The sequence below is a fragment of the Castor canadensis genome, chromosome 10 (genome assembly GCF_047511655.1).
Source record: "Castor canadensis chromosome 10, mCasCan1.hap1v2, whole genome shotgun sequence".
Classification (NCBI taxonomy): Eukaryota; Metazoa; Chordata; class Mammalia; order Rodentia; family Castoridae; genus Castor; species Castor canadensis.
The window spans coordinates 58245499-58266732 of NC_133395.1; the positions used below are offsets into that span (position 1 = coordinate 58245499).

General features: G+C 41.3%; 1 long non-coding RNA gene and 1 pseudogene across 1 annotated transcript; both read right to left on the minus strand.

Moving 5' to 3' along the window:
* Nucleotides 1–1896: 1896 nt before the first annotated feature.
* LOC141411459 (uncharacterized) lies at nt 1897–20992 on the minus strand. The gene is made up of 4 exons (XR_012436222.1): nt 20489–20992; nt 7939–8017; nt 7169–7259; nt 1897–2433 (listed from the first exon to the last, which is right to left on the minus strand). It is a non-coding gene; the product is annotated as an uncharacterized lncRNA (long non-coding RNA).
* Nucleotides 10005–10732, minus strand: LOC109698939 (tubulin beta chain-like; annotated as a pseudogene).
* Nucleotides 20993–21234: the final 242 nt, after the last annotated feature.

The following is a 21234-nucleotide window of genomic DNA, read 5'->3' on the forward strand; positions in this document are numbered from 1 at the left end:
GGAACACAGGTTTGTTTGTTTAAATAGGATTTCTAACAGGAAATATGCTATTTATTAAATTCTTATAAATATGGCTCATGACATACCAAGGGCATGTGCCTGCGTCCCTACCAGAGAATTGAGTGTGAGAGTTCCAAAAAGCTGTAAACATTTATCACAAAGAGTAATGGCTCGATTTGGCTATATCATCTTAAAGTTTAACAAATTACTTCTAAAAATAGATTGATTTCCAAGGGCTGGGATTACAGGTGTGTACCACCTTATTTGGTTCCTATTTTCTTTTAAATATTCTCTTGCCATTTTGAATTTGACCCTTTAAAAGGGACTTTCATTGAATTAATATACTTCACTCAAAATCAAACTACAAGCAGAAAGCAAACACAATGGTTTATCTCATTACATGGAGGCAGACCAATCCTTGATTTGGTTTAATATTAGGGACATTGTGTTAGCACATTGTGGGACCTCATGGCGATATCTCATTAGTTATTAAAAATATGGATCCAGGGGTCAGAAAAGTATACACACCTTCAGAGATAAATGGGTGTCATTTTTGCATATACAATGCTACAGCATTGGTAGTGGGTGAGATTTTCTGGGTAGAAGGTGGAGGTCAAGAGAGGATGCCAAAATCATCCTCCAAAGGAGCCCATGGAAGAGAGAGAACCCAGGCAGGAAGACTTGGAGTCAGAAGTGCTAAGTTCTTCAAGCATCTACTTGCTCAAGTAGAAATTGACTCACTAGTTGCCTAAGGTATGTTAATCCCTGACTAGCTCTTGAAGAAAAGGAAGAGGAAAAAGCAATCCATGTGTTATGCCTTTAGAAGAGAAAGAGAATAGATATAACATAAAACTAACAAACACCACCAGAAAATGCCAATCATTTCTATTCACAAATTATCTTATAAAAACAAACACCTCAATGGAAGAGTGTACAAAATGCAGAGCCTGATAAAGAAAGCCAGAGAGAAAATACTAGGGCAAACCTCAGGCGAGTACAGGAATAACTCAGAGAACTGAAAAGGAAAGTTATAAAAAAAAAAAAAAGCTTATTAAATGCCAGCCAGTGGATGTGGCCCTGCTGTACCAAGAGATTGGTGGTGTTCCCAGGGCATCTGTGTAAAGCAACCAAAACAAAATATTTTCTTATTCCAACCACTATATTCTGAATAGAAAGCTGAAAATGAACACAAGCAAAAATAATGTAATTCTGAAACAAACTGACATATGTATCCTATAAATTACATAGTGCTGAAACAGAGACTAGGTTTAATGGCTTAACTGCCTTCATGCAAGTGCTTTAACTAGTAATTATTAGCAAATAAATGGATCATTGAGAATATTTCTAAATAGCAGAGAGATCTGGGAAGCAGAATGGTTGGTCTGATGAAAATGAACTGATTAGGAAATTTTTTCAATCTTCTCTTGTAAGTGAAACACTTGTATTTATTTAATTCAGTTGAAGTTGGTTGTCTGTGTCCCAGATCGCTATCCCCTGAGCTCCCCCTTGCCTTAGACATCCACACCTGTCCTCATGCTTGCTCCAGGTAGCCCCTGGAACTCTGTGCAAACTCAGGGGCTGTGCAACAGAGTTTGCAAAGCACCCAAAGAAGACACACCAGGAGTGACATACACAGCGTTAATCCATTCTGAACTCTTAGTGACCAAGAGCTCAACTCTTTTGTTGGGCATGGTGGCTCAAGCCTATAATCCTAGCTACTTGGGAGGTGGAGATTGGGAGGCCAGCAAGGCAAAAAGTTCACACGATCCTGTCAACCAATGGCTTGTGATACTGTCTGAAGACTGAGGAGGGTTCTTTTTCTCTACTGATTAAAGAATTTAAAGCCAGAAACAAAGAAAGATAGCAAAGTAGATAGCAAAATAGCAAGGTTTATTTAGACCAAAACAAAAGCCTCTCAAGCAAGAGAGACCCCAAAATTGGTAGTCCCATGTGCAGGGCGGAGGGGTGGGGTGTTATTCCCCTCTAGTCCCTCCCCTTCTTCGTTTCTGATTGGACTCTATATTGTCCATGCCAGGCATGTAGTCTCTGGATTGGCCACCCTGCTTTAGGGTCCCAAGGGGCTGTGTCCTGTTGATTGATTTCACCATGCTGTTCACATGTTGACCATGAGCACTGAAGAGGTCCAGGAGTAACACCTGCGTCCTCCATCATCGTCTCAGTGTCTTCTGGGAAGAAGAAACCTCCTCAGATACCCCATTGCTGCCATCTTAAGGGCTCCAGCAATTCCCCTTTCAACTGCATGTTGTCATCTTGCGGGTCATCCCAGCCAGGCAGGGAAGTTGGTCCAGGCCAGCAGGGGCAGAGAGCAAGACTCCCTCTCAAAAATAGCCAAAGCAAAAAGGGCTGGTGGAGTGGCTCAAGTGGTAGAGTTCCTGCCTAGCAAGTTCTAGGCCTGGAGTTCAATCCCCAGTACTGCCAAAAAAAAAAAAAGAGAGAGAGAGAAAGAATAAAAGGAGCCCTACTTTCATTCATTTTTTTTCTTAAGAGCCCAACTTTTTAAAAGTATCAATAATACTAAAAAACAATTTCCTACTACCCATGTTCCAGGAGAGACCAAACTATCCATGACTGAGAATCATGATAATATAAAGAAATAATAAATGGACAGATGCCCATCCCCCAAAAAAGTAGTGAAAAGGCATTTAGAGAGATTTGTCAACAAGTAAAACAAAAAAATTATTATGACATTTTTCTGGGTTTTGTCATGTTTTTGTTATTGATCAACTTTTTAAGTTTTTAAAATGTGTTGTGATTTCTTTTGTCATTCTAAACAGATGTTCATTTTTGTACTTGACTTTGCATTTTGCATTTTGTATCCTTTTTTATTAAAGATGGTGCCAAAAATTACACACGCTGCAGACCCTGCAAAGCCTGGAATCTGCCCCGTCTACTGTGAAGTCCCAGAAGGGCTCTGCTGGAGCTTGAAGTAGTCGTGCACAGAACTGATCGGGGAAGCATTGTGAATGGAAAAATCAAGGGACAGAAAGCAACTCTTATTCATAGCAAAGGTCAAGTAACACTGCTCTCAAATCAACTAGACCCTTTAAAATCCAAGGACTTAATGATAAAATTACTAGTATAGTGGGGACTCTAAGCTTGCATCTGTGCTGGGCTTGGCTTATATGACTCTGATTTGCTTAAAGATAAGAGGAGCCTCTGAGAAATAACTTACTATAAGAGAAGCAGTGGCCTTGTGTTAATAACTTGACTGTCATAAGTTCTTTTTTTTTTTTTTGTCAGTTTTGGGGTTCAAATTCAGGGCCTCACACTTGGTAGGCAGGCACTCTACCATTTGAGTCATTCCACCAGCTCTGACATAACTTCTTATCACCAAAAGTAATGCAAAGTCTGAATATTACACTATTTGTAACTGGCTTTTGCTTTAGTTTCATGGACAAAACATCCACACACAGTCTCTTACTACTCGCTAGGCAGGTGCTCTACCACTTGAGCCACTCTGCCAACACTGGAAAAGGTTTGAGAATCATGCAGAGACCTGAAAAACATGTATCATTTTCTAGGTGAACGAAGTGAAGCACAGAGCAAACAAGTAGTCAGAATCCTGAACCATCAGGGAGGCAGAATTCAAAGAACAACAGTGCTCTGCCAGGACTGCGGGATGTGGCAATGGAGGAGGTAGCTGGAGGATGCTGGGACTATAGAACACTGTGTCAGTGATGCCTCTAAATGTGTGCTGTGTGGCACCTACCCAACCATATGTGGTGGCCCTGCTCTGTCCCCCTTGTCCTTACTCAAAATTACTTCATTGCAAGTCCCAGGAAAAAGGAAGGGTGGGGGCATTGGACAGCCCTCTGCCCTGCCCACTCCCTCTTCCTCTCCCAGGACTGCATTTTCTTTTTTTAAAAAGTTGCTTCCAAAGTGATGCTGATGACTTTCCCAGATGCCCTACAATCAGACAAGACTGTAAACACTGGGAAAGCTCAAATGAATATTCTCATGTATGTTGGAAAGGTTAGCAATGACAACAGGATTTAGGGAATTGAAGGGAAAATTGAAGATCCTTAGCTAATTTAGGAAGATGACAAGCTGGAATTCTTCAATCTCTTGCTTCTCTGCTAAACATAGCTACTACTAAAGAGAACATGAGCCAAAATGTAGCTCTCTAGCTTTCAAGATGGTGGCATTCAGAAAGCCAGAGCTCTGGCAGAGAGACCAAAAGGGCAGTCACATGAAGTTAGTTTCCTTATATTAAAGCATGCGGCAAACCACACTTAACTCCAGCACAAGTATATACTCATTGACTTCTACTAGGTTTTTTTTTTTGTACTGGGGTTTGAATTCAGGGCCTTACACTTGCTTGGCAGGCACTCTACTACTTAAGCCATGTCCCTACCCCTGATTGACCTCTGTTGAAGTTACCCAACAATTTGGCAGAAAACGGCCCCAAGTCTTTTGCCCAGCCTTGTTCATGGCATGGAAATATAAATTTAGTATGGATGTAAAGAAAAAAACATACTTTGAGATCCTCTTCCACATTCTGCCAACATGCTTTTTGTGCTGATGCCCTGGGGCTTACTCACACACATAACCCTGCTGTTCACCAAAGCAGACCTTGTCCCCAATTTCTCTCCTAAGTTCTTCTCTGTCCAATGCCAAGTCCAAGGGGGAATTGACCCTGAAGAGTCAAACAAGCTAATGTTTACACCAGTGAATCTCAACTTTGGCTGCACATGAGAAACACTGGGGAGCTTTGTAAAAATGCCCACACCTGATCTGTGCCCTAGACTGAATGTGTCACAGACTGGACCCCTGGCATTTGTTATAAGCTGGTACAGGTCCAAATATTCTTCATCTTGAAGAGTTAAATCAGTGATCCCTAAACTTTGCACAAATTCAAAACTCTTTTCTTTAAATGCTAACTCTTTAGGAATCCTAAATTCTAATTGCATATTTTGGGGAAGCTTTGAAAAAGCCCAGTGCCCAGACTTCAGCTTGAATAAATTAAATCAGAATTTCTGGGGGTAGAAACCAGGAATCGGTGTTTAAAAATTTCTGAGATGCTTCAAAAGTTTAGTCAAATTGGGAACCAATGAGTTAAATGATGATAATCTAACCTAAAGAGAAAGCTCTGTGGTGGTGAGGAGGGCAGGACAGTGGCTTGATCTTCCAAGCCAGGTACAAGAAATCAACAGTGTTTGGCTAGAGCTTGGTTGGTGGTATTACAAATCTAAAGATAGAACATGTCAATCAAAGCAGGATGTGTGCCTGGAACAGAAAAAGTGGGGGTCAGAGAGGAAGGGTTCAGCAAGGGGGGAGTGCATGGGTGAACTCACGGGAACAGCCAGTTCTATCTGTTTGGCAGATCCATCCCCAACGCAGAGACAAACGCATGAACTTAAGAACATTTGATACCCTTTGGCATTAGAACTACCCCTCTAACATCCCCTGGGCAGGCTGTGGGCTCAAGCTGCGTTCTCATGGCTATTTATCTTCCTATTTAGTTTCCTACTGGGAGAGAATGTGTTAGTCAAGGTGACACAAGTGTCCACTCAGAAGTTCCTATTCTCATTGCAAATTAATAAATTGTCATTTTGGTTTATGTAGAAGTCCCTCGAGAGCTTGCGTGATGGAAATCTATCCCCGAGCATCCCACGCTCTCTCTTGCATGTTGATAAAACCCAGTTTCCAAGCTTACAAATCGATTTTACCAAAGTGGCACTGCTTCCAGATTCCTGTGATTTCCCACAGAGTCTTTTTCATGAAAGTTCTTCACCAGGTTAAGGATTTCTAGTAGACAGCAGTCAGGGTCTTACTATTCTGTGTATTATCAGCTTAGTCCTAGGACTTACGGGCAGGGGATAGTTTAAATATTTACACCCATGTCAGAGGCATGGCTCTTTCTGCACATTGCCTTACGGGGCCAGGTGCTAATCATGTAGGCATATGACCTTAGGGAATTCAGGGGGTCCTGGGAAGGGATTGATTTGTCTGGGGCAGAAAGGGGCACTGGGAAAGCCCAGTATACTGACTTTTTGCCCATCAGTATAGAAAAGCATACTGATGTTTTAAGAATGAGTAAATAAAGCCATGTTGGTACACGACAGGTGAATACCAGCTGATTTTTTGGTAACGGGTATTTGTTGATTCAAGCTTCCTTCCTATGGCTGGTGCCATTCCTCCACTGCTCTCCCACAAATCACCATAGACTCTCCTTCCCAGAGCTCCTTGACATCAGACCCATGACAGACAGACTACATGTGGCCTTGACTTTCCATCCCATACCCTTAGGAGCTGGCTGGTTCTTGCTGCTGGAATATGAAGGGTGGGAAAGGAAAGGGGTATGGCCTCTTAGCAGGATTAAGAATACAGAGCAGAAGACTGCATTAGCTTTCACTTAAAAAGAAGTCACAAAAGCCCAGGTCTTTTGCAACCTTGTGAAACTCCTTTGACAAAATCACTATTCTGTACTGTATTCTAATATGAAAGCCCAAAACTCACTTATCTAATGTTTATGGAAAGGCAGCCTAATCAGATGAAAACAAAACTTCTCATTCCATTTAAAGCAGGATCTAGCATAATTTTCCCCACAAAGCAACTGTCTCTGAACTGCCTCTTTAGAACTGGGCACTACATGTCTCCTACATTTGATATTCTGTGACAAGTGATCTTTGAGGGATGTCACTGGGTGAGAATGCTGAAGAACACTTGTGTACCATGTCACTATTGCTTTGTCATTCTGATGGTGACTTGCCCAGGTCCTTTCTCGTGGTACTTTAAAGAGACACATGCAACCAATCAAAGAGAGAGATCTAAAGAGTTCATTATTGTCATATGTGTTGCTATTGTGAAATATGAATAAATGTCAGTTCATACTTCATCATGCTATCCACATTTTTACTTTTTAGATCTTTCCCCCATATCTTACTCTCCCTCTGCTCCCCAGTTCCCAGTCTCCTAAATTTTAGTGAAATGTATATTGTCATGGTTTTGAGAAATCTAGTCTAGAGATATATTTATAAAAGGTTAGTGTTCCTCCTAAAATAGACTGTACTCTCACTAATATGTAAATTATTTCATAGTGTCTGGATATGTATGGATAGAAAGTGGGTTATTTGGTACCCACTAATGGTAAACATTAAGCAGATGGATGTATCTCTATCACACTGTAGTGCTAAAATATACCTACAACGATCCCAAAGATGGGCCACAATAGCAAAACATTTGTTTCCAAGTTACTATTTTGGTGTCATCTTCTAGGCCTCTCAGAAAGCTCTTGGCTGAAATAGAAACAGAAAGAATTCCATTATCCAAAAGGAAAAATCTATTATATCCTGTAAGCCCAGAGTGAGAATAGGACATGAACTTGGGGCTGCCAGCGGACCCTTGTGCCAGCTATTTCAATGGGCAGAAGTGAGAATGTTAATAAACACCCTAATGAAAGGAAGTGGCTGGATAGTAATTAACATATGCCATTAGTATCTGTCCCTTTGGCCAGACACGGCAGACAGGCTGAAACCATACATACAAATGAGTATCTGCAGGCCAGTGCAGGGAAGAAAGAGGGGGGCGGTGTCATTGTGAGCCACTGGAGTTGTTAGCAGCTTTAAATCACAGGACCACTTAGTGACAAAACCAAGGGAGTCTTTTGTAGTACAATCATGTAGCTTAAAAGTTTTAATTCGATAAACATTTTTTAACTGTATTTACTTTTTTTAACTCAAAATGAAGATTTTAGATTTACATTAACCTTTTCCAGTTGATCTAAAATGGAGTATAAAGTTTACCAATTACTTCCCAATGCTGTGTTTCATAACACAGTGGAAAGTGAGAACTGGAAACACAGAGGTTCACTGACTTCAATGGCCCCTTTTCCAGTGGGAAACTGAGGCCCAGAAAAGTGAACTGATGTTCCTTACATCACAGGCTTGGTCTTACTGACTATTAGTCAAACTTTACCTTGTCAAAGGTCACACTGTCTCATTTCTTGCTTCTTCTCACTTTGACCATGGGCTAGGAGGAGCCAATGCCTTACCACCTTGGTGAGAAAAAAATAAGGAATCAGAAGAGATCACATCACATTTGGATTCCTCTTCACATGCGTTGATTTTCTTGGTTCCACACATTTAGGAAGAAACTCCACATTTCAAAGATACCAGAGGCAGGGAAGCTTGGTGCCATTTGGCTATAAGATGTCATGAGGAGTTAAAACTAGAAAACCTCTCAGGAACAAAGGATCCACAGAAAAAGAAAAGAATCAGAAATCAGAGAGATTACAGTAAAATATGAGTTAACATGGAAGACAGATACCACAAATAAGTAGGTAGAAGGCTCTGGAAGAGTCTAATGTATAATTTAACAAATAATTTTCTTATTATAATTTGAGTGACTACATTTGGGTATCTGTGGATAATTAATGTTGGCTGAAGTTTCTCTTTGTGTTATCTTTGAAGAACGAACTTATTAAACCAATTAAAGGCTAAAGGAAAGCATAGAGAAATTAGTTTAACCCTACTTAACAAAATAGCTTGCAAGCATTGTTCATTTCTTTTTTCTTAAATGCAACACACTGCCTTTAAATGAGTAGTGTCTACTTGCTAAAACAGACCAATAAACAGTTACATGAGTGGTTAGTTCACTTCCTAGTCATGACTGAAAAATAAAGGGCTCCATTTGGTGGTAGATTAAAACAGCTTTTGTTGAAGAAGGTTCTGTGGATGGAGGTGGCCAGTCGCAGTGTAACCAGTGTTCTTTTCCACATTCACTGCACCCTGGGAACCCCTTGTTCATTAAGGAGAACTTTCCAGAAGTGTTGAGGTTGCTGGAGGCCCTGGGAGAATCATCAAACTGGCCTGGAGGTTCATTTGAGGCAGCTCAGGCTTCTCTCTCTTCAGGCTAGCTTTTCCCTTAGCTGGTGACATAATTTATGCAGCATTTTGCTTGTTCAAAGAACTCGTGTTGAGCACGATCTTTGTGTCAGGAGCAGTGCTGAACAATGGGCCTCCTTACTGCAGCTTTTGCTATTGCCTGAACTTGTTACTTGGTCAGATTCTGTATCAGGCTTAGCACTCAAAAGGTGGTAGTTTTCTGCTTTGGGAGAAGGCAATTAAAAGTGATAGGGTATAAATATTCATTTATACCATGTCTGGGGCCTCCCAAGGCCCCACACTGCTTTGGGTAGAAGGTATATGCCCACTGAAGGTTCATAGACTGGAAAACAAATGTGAGTGCTTAGAAAGACCTTAGCAGTCATCTTGTACAACCCTTTGGCTTTACACATTGAGGACACTGAGGCACAGAGAAGCAAACATCTCTGCTCAATGTTGTACAGAAGGGTGGGGGCAAAGTCAGGTCTGCCCCGTACCAGTCTTGTATGTACATGCACACACACACACACACACACACACGCACACACATCCCACCAAACAACAATGAGATCTTAATTTGAGCAGAGCTATTTGGGAGCCAGGAGATAGGTGTTAGGAAGAAAGATGAATTGAGATGCATGACCATCACCATGCCTCTCATTGAGGAGCAATCGCACCCCCAGGTGGGTGAGTGCGCAAAGCTCCTTCCTAGGACTCTGTTACTATGGAGTCATTGAGTAACAAACTCATTGTCTTAGTCTGCTTTCTTTTGCTACAACTGAATATCACAGCCTGGGTTATTTATCAAGAATAGAGTTTTATTTAGAACCTTTAGAATTCAGGGTCTGGAGGCTATGAAGTCCAAGTACACAGTGCTAACATCTGTCCAACATCTGGTGAGGGCCTACTTGCTAGGCGGGCTCTCTGCAGAGTCCTGGGGTGACACAGGGCATCTCATGGTGAGACTGAGCAAGCTTGCTGGTCCTCTGCTTCCTCCTCTCCTTCTTTCTCTTTCTCTTCCACTTCCTCTTCTCCTCCTCCTCCTTCTTTTGCTTTCTTTCTTCTTTTTAACACAAATATTTATTTAATGCCTACTATATGTGACAGGCACTGCTCTCCATGCCCCCAAAAGGAGAAAAAAAAAAAAAAAGACAGGCAGCAGAAACATATTCTGAAGGAAAAGGGCAGATGAAGAGGAAGGAACTGAGGAGCCTGAGGTGATAGAGGGTCTGTGCGTTAGGCCTCCTCTTCAGCCTCTTCACCGAAATCTTCTTCCTCCTTTGAGGTGGCATCCTGGTTCTGTTGATACTCAGAGACGAGGTCATTCCTGTTGCTCTCAGCCTCGGTGAACTCCATCTCGCCCATGCCTTCCCCTGTGTACCAGTGCAGGAAGGCCTTCCGGCGGAACATGGCAGTGAACTGCGCTGAGATGCGCTTGAAGAGCTCCTGGATGGCTGTGCTGTTGCCAATGAAGGTGACAGCCATCTTGAGACCACGAGGTGGGATGTCACAGACAGCTGTCTTGACATTGTTGGGGATCAATTCCATGAAGAAGCTGCTATCCTTGTTCTGCACATTGAGCATCTGCTCATCCACCTCCTTCATAGACATCCACCCACGGAAGACAGCAGCCACAGTGAGGTACCGGCCACGGCGGGAGTCACAGGCAGCCATCATGTTCTTAGCATCGAAGACCTGCTTGGTGAGTTCAGGCACAGTGAGAGCCCGATACTGCTGGCTTCCACACTGGTGGGAGGGGTGAAGCCAGGCATGAAGTGGAGGTGTGGAAAGGGCACCATGTTGACTGCCAGCTTGCAGCGGTCAGCATTGAGCTGGCCAGGGAAACAGAGGCAGTTGGTGACAGCACTCATAGTGGCTAAGACAAGATGGTTCAGGTTACCGTAGGTTGGTGTGGTCAGCTTGAGGGTGTGGAAGCAGATGTCATAAAGGGCCTCACTGTCAATTAGTGTTCTCTACCAACTAATGGGTGCTTCTTTTTCTTTGATAAAGCCAAATGCAATCATAGGGCCCAACCCTCATGACCTCATCTCATCCTAATTACCTCTTCACTTCCAAATGCCATTAATACATGACACTGAGGATTAAATTTCCAGCACATGACATTTGGGGACACATTTGAGTCACAGCACACATATTCCACATCAGCAGGAATGAATCCCTGAAGAGGACAATGGCCTCAGCTCTCTCTGACCCACAGACCTCCCCTCTCTCCAGATCTCCAAGGCCCTGATAGACTTCTGCTAAGGGAACTTCCTCTTTCTTTTAATGATTTGCTGCTATTGTTTTTAATGGAAAACATAATGTAAATTTGCTAACGAATTCAAGCAACACAAAAAAAAGAAGAGTAAAAACTCTCAGCCCTCTGCTTCCCTCACTTCCCTCAAGCTTCCTTTTCTAGAGGTAGCTACTGTTAGCAGTTTAAGATACAGATCCTTCCAGAAAAAATATGTTCAATATAAGCATATTGACTAAATATGCATTTTTATGGTCACTCATGCTGTATATGCTACTTATATATATAATTTATAATTTTATTTACATGCACATGCAGGTATAGAAAAAGTTTTCTCCAGTTACACTGGGTCATTCCATATGCATTGCTTCACAGCTTGCTTTTCTACACCAAACCACATATTATGCAGATTTCCTTGTGTTGGTACAACATGTTACAGGTTTGGATATTGTGTTGTTAGTGAGATTCTTGTCTCTGTGACAAAATACTTGAGGATTTACTTTGGTTCATGAGTTCAGAGGTTTCAGTCAATGGGCACTTGGTCCCATTGCTCTGGGCCTGATATGAGGTGGAACGTCACACCGGGAGCATGAACTGGAGCAAGGCTGCTCGCCTCATGGCAGCCAGAAAGCAGGGAGAGAGAAGGAGTGACTGGGACTTTGAAGGTGTGTCCTTCAAAGGCCCCTTTCTCCAACTAGGTCCTGCCTAAGAGCTCATTCACCTGTGATTTCACCCACTGATAAAGTTAGCACCCTCGTAATCTAGTCACTTCTCAATAACACCACCATCTGGGGACCAAGCTTTCAACACACGAGCCTCCTGCCCTTTGGATACGGAAGTGTCTAAGCCACATACCCAACAGATATCTACCAACTTATTTAATGGGTATCCAAGTGTGAATATTTAGGTTGTTTTTAATTTATTCAGTTTTATAAATAATCTTCAGATTCTTCATTATTTTCCCCACCCCTTGGTTTTGAGCTCAGTTATATAAATATACAACCATATCTTGATCCTATTATTAACTATGGAGATAAAATGATTTTTAAAAACGTTGCTCATGGAGCTGAGCTCACATTCAAGTGCCATATAAAGACAGTAACAAATGCCTGGGTATTTAAAGCAGTGGCAATAGTGGTGAGGACCAGGTTTAAAAATAAAGCAGAGGCAGGGTATCTCGGAGAAAGAGCATGATCATGAAGGAGAGGGGAGAGTGGTCAGGGAAGGGTCTCTGCACAGAGGCCTGAAGGAAGTAAAGGAATGAGGAATGAGCCACGTGCAGAGCTGGGACAGGAGCCTTCCAGGAAGAGGAGCACCTATGGCAAGATGCCTGACTGTCCACCTAGGGAAGGATGCTCACGTGCAGGAAGAAAAGCTAGGAGGCCAGTGTGATGGCGGCAACATGAGTAAGAAGTAGGATGCGAGATTGAATAGGATCTGAGGGCCAGATCATATGGGGCCTTGTAGGTTTGGGGATTTTATTCTGCATGTGATCAGATACCACTGGCAAGTTTTGAGTAGAGGAGTGACATAGTGTGGCTTATAATTAGATTGCCTGTTTTAAGGATGTGGAATCGGATACTTAGGACATGTCAGCACAACTCTGATGCTGTGCTCCTGGTCACTGAACTTCACTGCCTCCTTCACATAGCTGAAGGCCAGCATGGCTCACACCCACGGTCACCAGTTTCTGACTTCATCAGGAAACAATGAAGTGCATGAAGCAAGCATTCTCACATGACCAGTTGCTTACCCTGCCACTGGTCTGTTGAGTTCTAGGACTTTTTCCTGCCTTGACCCTTCCCATTTCGGCTGCCTTCCGGGCCCTTGTCTTACTTCTGACATCCAACTCCTGGAAAGACTTCCTAGTTTCTCTGCCTTAGACTGCTCACCTCCAGCAACCTCTTCCAAGGCTTGAGGAAACTACTTTCCTGGTGCGGTGGCACCAGAATGTCATTAGAACACTTGGCCTCACCACTGGGCGTGGTGGCACACTTTGGTAATCCCAGCACTTGGGAGGCTGAGGCAGGAGGATGTTGAGTTCAAGGCCAGTTTGGCAAAGTTTGTAAGACCCTATCTTAAAAATAAAATACAAACAAAAGGGTTGGGGGTGTGACCCAGGTAGTAGAGTGCTTGCCTGGCATTTTTGAAGCCCTGGTTCAATCCCTGGTACTACAGTAGAACATTTGACTTCGAGACCTGATTCTGTTACTTATATCTGTGCAAATTTGGGCAGCAAGTCACTTACGCTGCCTTCAGCCTCACTTTTCTGATCCACCAAACTGGGACAATCTTAACAGTGTCTCATGAGGTGTCAGGGAGGAGTGAGTGTGACAATCACCATGAAGCTCTTTGTGCAGTCTGTGAGTGCTCTGCAGAAGTGAGAAGCAATCACCCTTTACAACTGACTTCAGCACCTCTGTGTCTGATGTTGGGCTTGGCTCTCTGGCTTGCTCTCCTGTGGTTCCAAATCCCCTCTCCAAACAGACCTCTTGCAACACTTCAGGTTGACCAATGCTTGATAATCAGGTAAAAAATATTTATGGGAGGGTTGAGTGGTTGTACTAGGAAAAAGAGAAAAGTGAAGCCATTGATCTCTTTCCATTTTCATTCAAAATGATCCTAATAACCACTTTAAGCCACCTCCTTAAAAAAAGTTATATCAAACACTTGATATGTAGAAAAATAGCATGTCTCATAGATCTATAAAAATGGGAAAGAACATATGGTAGATAGGATTCCTAGGAGTTGTTCAATTACCTCTGTGTACACTTGGTGACAATTTTAGAAAATCTACTCATTTTTAGGGCTAGTGTATAGCACTTGGATTATAACTTACATGTTTTGATTGGACTCAGGGTGTCACGCAAAGGAATACTTCCATGATGTTCATCCTTTAAAATTTTTTATTCTTGTATAATTTTAACCTTATAAAAAAGTTAATAAATAGTCCAGAGCATTCCTGAATGGTCTCACCTAGTTTCCCCTAATGCCAAGATGTGACATAACTATGGTACAAGTAGCAAAATTAAGAAATGAACACTGAGTGGAAAAAAAATGAAAAAATGAAAAAGAAATTAATACTGGCATAATACTGTTAATTAAACTATAGATTCTCATCAATCTTCCCAAATTTTCCACTGATGTCCCTTTCTATCCTAGAAGCCCACAGTACATTTAGTTGGCATATTTCCTTAGTTTTTTCCAGTTTGTTACAGTTTCTTGGTCTTTCCTTATATTTTGTGGGCTTGACAGTCTTAAAGACTCCAAGGCAAGCATTTCATAGACTATCCCTCAGTGTGGGTTTGTCTGATGTCTCCTCTGGGCTAGCTTGAGGTAATAGCTTGGGGGAGAACATCACGAGTGCAGGGCCCACTCAGTGCACTACATCAGACAATAAACGATATTGATTGCCTTATTACCAGTGATGTTAACACTGAATGTGTGGTCAAGGCAACATTAGCCAGGTTTCACAAACGCCCTGTGTCTCCTTAAACTTTCACCCACTGTTTTTAGCATTCAGGAGTAGTTCTTGCCTGTTGTGATCATGACTGTGGTGTTCTGATGGTTTCTTTCATTCCTCCTACATTTATTAATTTGAATTCTTCTTGAAGAAAGAGTTGTCCTTTCTTTTCCATTTCTTCATTTCCATCACTGTAGACTTGTGGATATTAATTTTGTTCATCCATTATAATATAATCTTATTGCTATTCATTTTGTAGCTCAAAATGTTCCCCTTTGGCTATTGGAAGCTCTTCAGGTTTTAACAAGCCTCCATCCTGGTTAGGGGTTTTGCTTGTTTGTTTTGTTATCCTTGCTGCTTAGCACTTCCTTATTGTGTTGCATCACAGACTTGTTTTGTATGTTCTCTATCCCAGTCCTGGAATCAACAACTTCCTTAGGAAACACTCACTCCTTTTATTGGAGAATGGTATTTAAAAATCAAGATCTGGGTGAGAGGTGAGCTCACTGCTACTGGAATGTCACTGTTTCTAGATCCTTGTGGTGAACAGAGCTAGGAAATAATGTAAGCATACCAACCATGCATGTACCTATGCCTATGTCTGTGTATTTCTCCAGCTCGGGCATTACATACACCCCCCCCCACACACACACACGTAACACACCATGGGGGTATTGCTTATGTATTTCTCCAACTCGGGCATTACATACACCCACACCCCCCCACCACACACACATAACACACCATGAGCGTATTTGGCAATGTCTGGAGACATTTTGGAGCATCACATTCAGAGGTCAGGAGGCTATTGGCATCTGCTGGGGCCTGGGATGCTGCTGAATATGCTACAATGCATATGACAAGTTCCCAACAACAAAGGCTCATCTAACCTAAAATGTCCATGGTGCCAAAGCTGAAAAGTCCTGAGTCTCTGTGTATATATTTAAAAGTATACATGAGTTCATACTGATACACAGGACACAACCCAGCAGGACACACTCATTCTGGCATTCTTCCTTGTTTATCGTGGCTCTCATGGTATACGTGTTTGCTTATTTGTTCACCACAGCAGTACAGGAAAAGTAGTTTCAACATTGCTAACCCATACCTTGTGAGAGACAAAGTTACTTACTAGAGCTCAGTGTTTGCCTGCAGGTCTCCTTTGTCACTATGCAGTACCTACTCAAGATACTTTTCCAAGTTCCTGGCGTCGGCTCCTTTCTTCCCACTTCCTCCAATATGATATCCCATTCATTTGTCACAAAGTTAAGATTCATTTGCTACAGTCTGCATTCCATTTTTGTCCTCTGACTACCTGGTTGACTTTTTCCCCCTTATATACAGTAAAATTCATTTTTTGGGATGTACAGTTCCATGGATTTTGACACACACATAGAGTTGTGTATCCTCCACCATAGTAATACACGGGCCAGTTCTGTCACCCCCAAATTCATGTTGCCCCTCTTCTATTCTTGCCCTCAGAAATTATGCTTATAGTTTTGCTTTCTTAAAAATGTAGTGTAGGGTTCTGACTTCTTTCACTAACCAAAAGGCATTTGGTATTCACCCAAGTAACTTGTTCCTTTGTATTACTCAGTAGCATTCTGTTATACAGATACACCATAGCTAACCTACTCACCAGAAGAAGGATGTCTCAATTGTTTGCAGTTTATAGGGTGATATGAGTAAAGCAAGTTTAAACATCTGTGCATACATTTTGTGACAGCATGAGTGCTCAGCTCACTTGGGTAAACATCTTAGTGTAGGATTGATGGATGGTATGGTAGGCTTACTGTTTTCCAAAGTCACTCTATGGGTTTGAGTTCCCAGCAAAAAGTGTGAGATTTTACCCTCACCAGCACTTAGTGTTTTCAAGGTTTTTTTAAATTATTATTATTGTTGTGCTGGGTGGGGATACATTGTGACATTTACAAACGTTCTCACAATATATCAAATATATCATACTTGAATTAACCCCCTCCATCATTTTGCTTTATCCCCCCTCCCCCCGGTTTTTCTTTTTAAGCCATTCCTAAAAGTGCATAGTGAAATCTTATTATAATTTGTATGTCCCTAATGACTGGTAATGTTCAGCATCATAGATGTTTACTTGCCACCCAAATGTCTTCTTTGCTGAAAGGTCTGTCCATTCCTTTGCTCATCATTTTTAAACCTTGTTCCCCTTTTACAAACATAAAACTCTCACACTCACTCCTACTTCTGAAATGTTCATCTAGAGGAATTTCCCTAACTCCACCCACCCATTAGAGTCACAGAGTCATCCCAATATCATTCAAGATGGCTTCTTGAGTTTTACTTTTTGTAGTTTATACTATGCAAGTATTTCTGTTTATATATATAAAATAATTTCTGGCCTTTGTCTTGATTGACTTTGTCAAAGCCCACCCCTAAGATTCTACTAATAGAACTCCTTAGGAGACATGGTTTTAATATATAGATTACTAGTGACATGGTCCATTAGTATTGCCAAGAGTTATAGAAACTGGACAGTGTCTCTGACAAAGTGAAGCATCCTAGAGGGGCTCAGAGTTGAGTGTTGGTCTCAAGTTGAGGAGGGCAGTGTCTGAGTGAATATATGTGTGAGGGGAAAGATCCATCTCCACAGGGTTCCTGACTTAATTGGACAAACTTCACTCTAGAGTAAATTTCATGAATTACAACTAAAATACAATAGCACAATTGGGAATGTAGACATTTTGTGTTTATTAATTTATTTCAACCTCACAACAGCTGAGTGAGGCGCTGAGGAACCCATTTGATGGATGAGAAAACTGAACCTCTGAGAGTCACAGAGCTATTTAGTTGCAGGGCCAGGACTCATCCCACCACTGTTGGACTCCAGAATTTTATTTCCATAGCATCATTTTACTCTCACGGACTCACTTCATCTATAATGATAGAAGTAATATTTCCAGGTGGCAGTTTAGAATCTCAGAGACCCTGACAGGTGAAAGTGGCCTGTGGTTGGGAATTTGAGAAGGCCAGAATTTATTTCTGGTTCTCACTTATTTGCTTTGTGAATTTGGAGAAATAGCTGAGGTTTTTTTTTTGGTTTTTTTTTTTTTGCATTAGTTTGTCTATCTCTAAAAGAGTTCTCTAAAATGTTTTGAATGCACATCCCACCAGCAAAATGAAGAAAAGTTTGAGCATGCTAGCTCATGAAACATTTACTTCTTTATAAAGTTTTACACATAAATATTGCATTAACATAGTATATATGTTGAAAATATTTACAAAAATAGAAATTTCAGGGCTGGCAGAGTGGCTCAAGTGCTAGAGCATCTGCCTGGCGAGTGTGATGCCCTGAGTTTAAGCCCCAGTATCATCAAAACAAACTAGAAATTCCAAAAGGATGAGCTAAAGATAAAATAACCATAACTCTACTTGCACTAATATTTTCAGTTGGGACCATGTGACTGAACTAAATTGTCTTTATTTTTACCTCATGTGGCAGACAAACAAGGGAGGTGTCTGCTCTACCATATTCCTGTTTTTAACTTATGCTTATGTTTTGTTACTCTCTGACTCCATCAGAAAAATATTTTTGTCATTAACCTGTTTTTGTCAGACTTGACTTTATTAAAACTTAGATTATAAAACCCATAAATCTACAACCTAGCACATGCAAACCACATTGTGCCCCAATACACTAAAAATAAAAACAAGTTGTGGTGATGGCATTCATTCCCCCAAATGGAGGGATTCCCGAAGTTTCTTCCTCTATTTTCCAGAATATCTGACCTTAAATGTGAGCTAAGAAAGGAGACTAGTGTCAATCCATTTATTAAAAATTAATAAAGCTTAACTTGTATTTTATTTTTATTATGATATTATTGTTGTACTGGAGGTACACTGTGACTTTTACAAAAGTGCTTACAAAATATCACAGCTGAATTCACCACTCCATCGTTTACCTTTATCTCCCCTCCTCCCAATCCTGAAATAGTTTCAACAGGTCTCATTTTTCCATTTTTATATTCATCCTCCTATACTCTTTCCTTATATCCCCCTGACACTGACACCAACCCCCAGACAGGACCTGTTTCCTTGTGACATTTCCATGTATATATATATTATAACCCAAATTGGTTCATCCCCTCTATTTTTCTCCTTTCTACCTTAGTCCCCTTCTTACGGTGATTTCAACAGGTTTACGTATTCTATATTCATTCTTGTATAGAAAGTATGTCACCCATAGCATATTTTCTTACTGTGCTCCCAAAGTTGGTCTTGCATGTCCAATTAGGTGCAAACACATTTAGAGACTGCTGATCTATAAATACATATATTTTTCCCAAAGGAAACCTGGCGTCAACAGTATGGATTCCTTTACACATTATGGATTATTCAGTATAAAATCTAAAGCGCCTTTATGAAAAATATTTTCACACCTCTGTACTACTTTTGTTGTGGGACCTGACAGAATCTATGCGTGTGGATGATGGTAGCCAAAGCAGGGAGTCAGAGTAAATGAGAGATCCCTGCACTCTTGAAGTCACCTTTTTTCTGTGGTAACTTTGACATTGAGGTTGGGCCCAGGACAGGTGGAAGAGGCTAGTTTATTGGAGCTACCAGTCAAGTAACCCAGACAGGCCTCAGATCCATTCAGCCCACCTCCTCTGAATTCCCTTTCCTGCCTCAGCACATCCGAGCTATTTTAATCAACTTGCTCCAGAACAAGTTGGACCCAGGTTCCCAAGATGGAGAGCAATCCTGGGTTGGCCCAGATAGATCATCCTAGGCCATGGATCACATTGAGAGCATTAGCTGAGTTCCAGTACCAATGCAAGGGTTTAGATGGATGTGAGTCAACTTCAGGAATGCAGTGAATTCTACATTTAGCCCCAAGTTAGTCACCAATGCAAGCAGCAGTGAGGGCTGGGGCCTTGCTCCACCTCTTTTGCTGTTGCAACAAAGTGACCAGAGGAAACAGGCCAAGGAAGGAGCAGGCCAGCTTGCATTCAGCAGGAAGCCCTGGGGCCAGTTAGAGCCCCAACACCACTTTAAGGCCTGGCCAACCTTGGTGCTACTGAAGAAAAACACTGTATAAAACACTGTCTGGTTTTCTCTTTAAGCTATAGTTTAGAAAATAAAGTGCTAAAGTAGAAGTAAAAGAAACACGAGATGAAAGAGCCTATACTTTTAAATACTCCAAGAAATTCAGAATCCAACAGTAAGGATATAAATTAAATGACCTGGAGGCAAAGAAATTTGTAACGTTCTAAAGTACAGTTCATGTGAACCTGAATTCCTATAACCACAGTCAATGAATGAACACATTCTTTTACTGAAAAAATTTTTTGTAAATAAGCCTAGTGCTGATGGCTCACACCTGTCATCCTAACTACTCAGGAGGCAGAGATCAGGAGGATTGCGGTTCAAAGCTGGGCAAATAGTTTGAGAGACCCTATCTCGAAAAACCCTGCACAAAAATAGGGCTGGAGGAGTGGCCCAAGGTGAAGGCCCTGAGATCAAGTCCCAGTACCACCAAAAATTTTTTTGTAAATAATAATTATTTTTGCAACAGGAAATTCTTGCATGTCATTTCATTTAAATTCAAAAGTTACAACACAGCATATAGTATGTCTTCCTCCTTCTGTCCCATCACCCCAAGCTCCCAGTGCCTCTCAACTCAGAGTGGTGGGATAGTTCATCTTCATTGGCCAACAAACATGTGAATTATGGATGAGTTGGTTTGGCTCATGAGTAAGGGCAGTAATCCAAGAACAAATCCCAGTAGAATAGAAAAATTGTTATTGAAGCCTTAAAAAACGTTCCATATACATGCAATATAATATCAAGAGCATTAGGTTCAGATATTAAGTACAAGTGAAAACTAGAGAGCTTATTGGTACCCAAGAGACAAAACACTTTGGCTGAGTGGGAGGAGAGAACACAACTTACCTTCTCTTGATTATCTATGGATGATTGGAAGCTTCTGACAAAGCTCTTCCTGTAAGTACTGGAGTGGGGGTTTGGCATCTGGCTTGTTCTGGATTTCCCAGACACAGCTGGACCTAATTATTATGAAATCACATGTGACAGGAAGACTTCTCTTGGCACTGGAACATCCCAAACCATCAGGTGTAAAATCTTGTAGTAGTCATTAATTTTTCCTTTCTTCTGATCTACTTGTAGATCCTTCTGGCCATCAGACTGCTGTGTTGAAGAAGCTCCTTACATCTCAACCACACTCTAGTCCAGGTTCCAGGAGCCAAAAACTGATCATTGAAATTTGAGTAATTGCTAGCAGCTTCCTTTCCTATGAGGACGGGTGGGAGAAAAGGTAGCAATTGTTCTTTTAGTACCTGGTAGTTTACATTTCATTTAATAATAGATACAAATCCATTCCTCTTATGTTTTCAATTAATTTAAGAAATATAATGAAATGAAACTATTAAAGCCCTACCTCCTGGTCCAAACCATTCTAGTGATCATGATGGTCTTTTTAACTTTAACAAGGAGGAGGGGAGAGGGGAGATGGTAGTTTGCTAGGCAAAAAATGTACAAATATAGCCTTTTAAAGAAATACTTGAACTCTTTTGAGTGTTACAGGCAGCTTCCAGTCCTGGTTGATGAATCCCTGTAATGTCTCCATTTTGTAATCCATTGCACCATTTTCCCTCAAATAATAAATTCTTATGACTTAA